Source organism: Ictidomys tridecemlineatus, unplaced genomic scaffold (assembly GCF_052094955.1).
Source record: "Ictidomys tridecemlineatus isolate mIctTri1 unplaced genomic scaffold, mIctTri1.hap1 Scaffold_307, whole genome shotgun sequence".
Lineage (NCBI taxonomy): Eukaryota > Metazoa > Chordata > Mammalia > Rodentia > Sciuridae > Ictidomys > Ictidomys tridecemlineatus.
The window spans coordinates 35,244-40,658 of record NW_027522381.1 but is presented as its reverse complement, the minus strand read 5'-3'; positions in this window follow the sequence as shown (position 1 = coordinate 40,658).

The window sequence follows — 5,415 nt, the reverse complement described above, 5'->3', positions numbered from 1 at the left end:
GATGACTCAACTATTGGGACAGACTTTTTCTGGCTTCTTACCTCCAGAACTGTGGGAAATAATTTTCTATTCTTTATAAATCTCATAATTTTCACTATTGGAAATTAAAATTAACAAATTTCAATATTTAGACTAATTATCTAAAATATAACAATACCTTTGAAACCGGAGTTCGAAGACGAAGCTCCATGGCTTCTGCTGGCAGGTAGGCGCTGCCCGCGAGGGGCAGGGAGGCCTGGGCAGCAGAGAGGAGTCCTAGCTCTTCATGGCGGGCCATTCCACGCAGGGCTGCAGCAGACCCCAGCAGATCCTCAACCATTTCTTCTTTCGGCAGTCTCTACGAAGTTGAGGAACCATCTCCGGGAAACAAAGCAGGCTGGAACTTCCTCGAGGCTCCGGCGAGGCTCCGGCGAGGCTCCGGCGAGGCTCCGGCGAGGCTCCGGCGAGGCTCCGGCGAGGCTCCGGAGAGGCGAGGCTCCGGAGAGGCGAGGCTCCGGAGAGGCGAGGCTCCGGAGAGGCGAGGCTCCGGAGAGGCGAGGCTCCGGAGAGGCGAGGCTCCGGAGAGGCGAGGCTCCGGAGAGGCGAGGCTCCGGCGAGGCGAGGCTCCGGCGAGGCTCCGGCGAGGCGAGGCTCCGGCGAGGCTCCGGCCAGGGGAGGCGAGGCTCCGGCCAGGCGACGCGAGGCTCCGGCCAGGCGACGCGAGGCTCCGGCCAGGCGACGCGAGGCTCCGGCCAGGCGACGCGAGGCTCCGGCCAGGCGACGCGAGGCTCCGGCCAGGCGACGCGAGGCTCCGGCCAGGCGACGCGAGGCTCCGGCCAGGCGACGCGAGGCTCCGGCCAGGCGACGCGAGGCTCCGGTGAGGCGAGGCTCCGGCGAGGCGAGGCTCCGGCGAGGCGAGGCTAGGCTCCGAAGAAGCAATCTGGATGGCCTGGCAGCTTCTCTTCGCAGAACAGCCTCCAAGGGGTTTATATAGCACTTGGTCCAATGCTATTGGTCCAAACTTATGCTAATTAGGACTTGAAGGAAGTACCACTGCTATTGGTCCAAACTTATGCTAATTAGGACTTGAAAAAAGTACCAATGCTATTGGTCCAAAGTTATGCTGATTGGGTCGGACACATACTAATGCCATTGGTCAGTCTCTTTTTAATATTCATAGTAGATTCATTCATAGAATCAGCCCCAAATTCCCACGCTGACAATGAATGAATGGCCTGGGAAGCGATCAATGGCAAAGCCGCAAAGTGCTTGCCTCTCATTCCCAAAGCCTTGGGTTGGATCCCTGTTCCAAAAAGAAAAATGAAAAACAAATTACAGATAAATCAACATCAGCAAAAAGGAAATAAACAAACTATCAATACATAAATCTTATTCAAAAACATACCTGCTCTAAATTCTGCAGATCTCTGTCAAGTGTCGCCTTACCCTTTACCTCTTCAAAGCAATTTTTCCCAAAACTTGAGAGTCATGGACCATGTCTTAGTTATCTCTCTTTCGCACCTATGCCAGAGGCGATGTGGATGTGTGGGATGTAATCCTGCTGAGGATCAAGGTCTGATTTGGGGTCAGCTTGGGAAGCATTGCTGGTGATATCAAATAATAGCTATTTATTAAAATTCAAATTCATGCATGAAAAAAATGATATAGAACAAAAATATGGTATGATTAAAGGTCAACAAGAAGCAAATAGGGCTGAGGTTGTGACTCAGTGATAGAACCTTTGTCTCCCACGTGTGAGGCACTGGGTTTGACTCTCAGTACCTTCTATGAACAAATGAATAAAATAAAGGTCCAGAGATACCCACCGGAGCTCAGGCCCTTCCCAGATGCACTGGAGCTGCAGTGGGATGCTCAGGCCCAGCCCAGAATGCTTCTACTCACCTGCAGACACCAACCAGAGCTCATGTACAGTCCAGATCTGCCCCCGCTGACCTGGGCAGGAGGCCAGACACAGGGTAGGCCAGTGTCCATCCCTCAACTGGGAGACCTGCACCGAGCTCAAGTCTGGCCCAGGACCACGTCCCCACACTGGAAGACACCTGTTGGAACTCAGGCTCTGCCCAGATCAGCCTCACAAACCTGTATGGAGCCCAGGAAAGGGTAGGTCCAGGTCCATCCCAACACTGGCTGACCCCCCCCCAGAGCTGAGCCTTGGGCCGTGACTGCCTCTGCCCACCAGCAGACCACTGCAGGAGCTCAGATCCAGTCCAGAGTCACCATGAGGACCTGTGAGGACAAAACCAGTGTCCAGGGTTGCCCTGTCCTTCCAGTCATCAAGAGGCTTGCATTGGAATTCAGGCTCTGCCCAGGACCTACTCTGCCCACTGACAGACAGCTGCAGAACTTCAGCCCCAACCAAGATCAGCCTCACTGACAGGCACGGGAGCATAGTCCAAGGTAGACCTGGTACCAGCTGAAATAAGCAGGCCCCAAGAAGAGCTCAGGCCAGACACGGGACCACCTCCGATCAACAAGTTGAGCTCAAATTTGGCCAAGATTGGCCCGGCTGACCTGCTTGAAGGCAGAGGCAAAGATAGGCCCAATGTCATCTCGCCACATGCAAAACCCCACCAGACCTCCAGCTCTACCCAGATCCAACTCCATGATATGGCAGGAGATGAAGTCCTAGCCCAGGGTAGCCCAAGGCAATCCAGTAACCATGAGACTAGCAGTCTCTACCCAAAGGCCTACCCTACCAAAAGTCATTTTGGCAGCCACCCAGATCAGCCTTGCTGACAGGTGCAGGAACTTGGCCCAAGGTAGGCCTGGATCCAACTGCCACAAGCAGGCTCTGAGCAGAGATCAGGCCCGAAACAAGACAGTCTCTGCCCAAAGGCCCACCTGTGCCAGAGCTCATCTGTGCCCCAATCCACCTTGCTGATCCACTGAGAAGTCCTGACAGGGTAGATCCTGTTCCCTCCTGCCTGCCAAGGTCTCGGCTTGGCACCAGAATCACGAGCCACCACACACCTTTGTAGGTTCAAACAGCGATTCTTTATTCCCGATCTCACACTGCCTCCACACCGGTACAGGGGCAATCCCCATCTCCCGCACAATTCAAGTCCTAAATACTTTCTCTCCAGGAGAACTCAGCGGGAACTCAGGCAGCAGGCACGCCCTACCCTCAGCAGGAATAATCTTCAACCTCCAACTTCCCTAAAACTCCTATTGTCACGCCCTAAACCCAAGGACAGGGATACTTCCTGCAAAATACACCCTAATCTTGAATCCACCCTGGTGATTGAGCAGGGTCACCTTTCTCAAACACACAAGCAAGGTCGCAGCAAATTTCCAAGGCAAGTCCATTTAACATGGGGTACGCTGGCAAGGATTTCGATGCGTCGTTCCTACTTGGTAATGGCCCTCAGCACCTGCCAACAGCTGACACCCTGCTGTATCTTAGCATTCAACCAGTTAACCCTTGCAGATGTGCACAGGAGCCCTGGCACAGGGTAACACTGGGAACATATGGCCATCACCAGACCTCCACCTCTGCTCAGGCTTGGTCCAGGACCGACTCTGCCCACAGGCAAAACACTCTCCAGAGCTCATTCCCAGCCCAGGTCTAGCTGGAGCATCTGCACCAGAGCCAGGGAAAGGTTAGGAATGTTCCATTCCTCTACTTTCTGAGCCCTGCTGGAGCTCAGGCTTGGCCCAGGACCACCACTACCCTCATGCAGTCCCCTGCTGCTCATAAATAGCCCATATTTTCCTTTCTGACCTGCACAAGAGCCCAGGCAAGGGGAGGCTGAGCTCCATCCTGACAGCTGCAGACCCCCACCAAGCTCCAGCTCTGGCCAGATCCAACTCGACAACATGGTAGGAGACAGAGGTAGAGCCTAGGGTAGCCCAAGTCCATCAAGTCACCTTCAGACTGGTACCTGAGCTCAGGCTCCTCCCAGAAATGACTGTCCACTGTCAGACAGTCACCAAAGTTCAGCCCCAGTCCAGATGTCCCTCTGACAGGCAAGCAAGCCTGCCCCAAGTTAGGCCTTAAACCAACTGCCACAAGCAGGCCCCAAGCAGCCCTAAGGCCAGACACAGGACCGTCTCTGCCCACAGGCAGAGCTCAAACATGGCCAAGATTGGCCTTGCTGACCTGCGCAGGATCCTGTGCAAGGGAGGCCCAGTTCCATCCCGCCACTTGCAGAATCCCACCAGAGCTCCAGCTCTAACCAGATCCAACTCAGTGTCCTGGCAGGACACAAAGCCAGAGCCCAGGGTAGCCCAAGTCGATCCAGTCATCATGAGACTGGCACCAAAGCTCAGGCTCTGCTCATGAATGACTCTACCCACTGACAATCAATCACCCAAGTTCAACCCCACCCAGATCAGCAGTGCTGACAGATGTGGGAGCCTAGTCCAAGGTAGGCCTGGGATCAACTGCCACAAGTAGGCCCGTGGTAGAGCTCAGGCCACAAGCTCTACAGCCTCACCCCAAAGGCAGACACTTTCTGGACTCTGGTTCTTCTCCGATCAGCCTAGTCCACCTACTTGGGAGCCTACACATGGATAGACATAGTGCCATCCCACCAGTGTCTGACCCCCGCTGGAGCTTAGACTCGGCCCAATACCACCTCTATCTATGGTCAGATGCACACCAGACTCAGGCCCGGGCCAGGACTGCCTCTGCTCACTTGCTGACTCCTGCTGGAGCTTGGGCTCAGCGCACACTATCCTAGTGCACCTGTGGGAGTCCAGTAGTAGGCCTGAATTCATTTCTCCACTGCTAGATAGCAGGTGGAGCTTAGGCTTGGCTCAGGATTGCCTCTCCAACCTGCACGGGAACCTTGGCAAGTGTAGGACTGGTTTCATCCCACCACCTGCACACCTCACCTGGACCTCAAGCTCTGCCCAGGAGCCAGGCCCCAGGGAAAGCCCTGGTTCTACCTGCCACCACCTGACATCTGTGGTTCTTAGGCTCAGCCCAGGACTTCCTCCACTCATTGCCACACATCTTTGGGAGCTCAGGATCACCCCAGATCTGTGAGGACGACCTGCAGTGGAAGCCTGGGCACAGAATGGCCACAGGTCCATTCCCCCACCAGCCAACGACTGCAGGAGCTTATGCCTAGATCTGATCTGCCTGGCCAAACTCTCCTGAGCTCATGCTCCAGGTAAGCCTAGGACCATCCCACCACTGGATGACGTCTTCTGGAGCTCAGGCTCTGTCTAGATCAGCCTATTGCAACCGCATGGGTGTCCTTACCTAGGGTAGGCCTGAGTCCAGCAGACCCTCACCAGATTTGAGGCTCATCCCAGGACTATCTCAGTCCACTGGCAGACACTTCCAGAACTCAGGCAGGGCCCAGGACTGTATGCACCCATCAGTAGACTCCCAATGGAGCTCAGGTAAGGCCAGATCCTCCTCATGGATCTGCATGGCTGCCAGAACCCTAATTAGGTATGGATCAA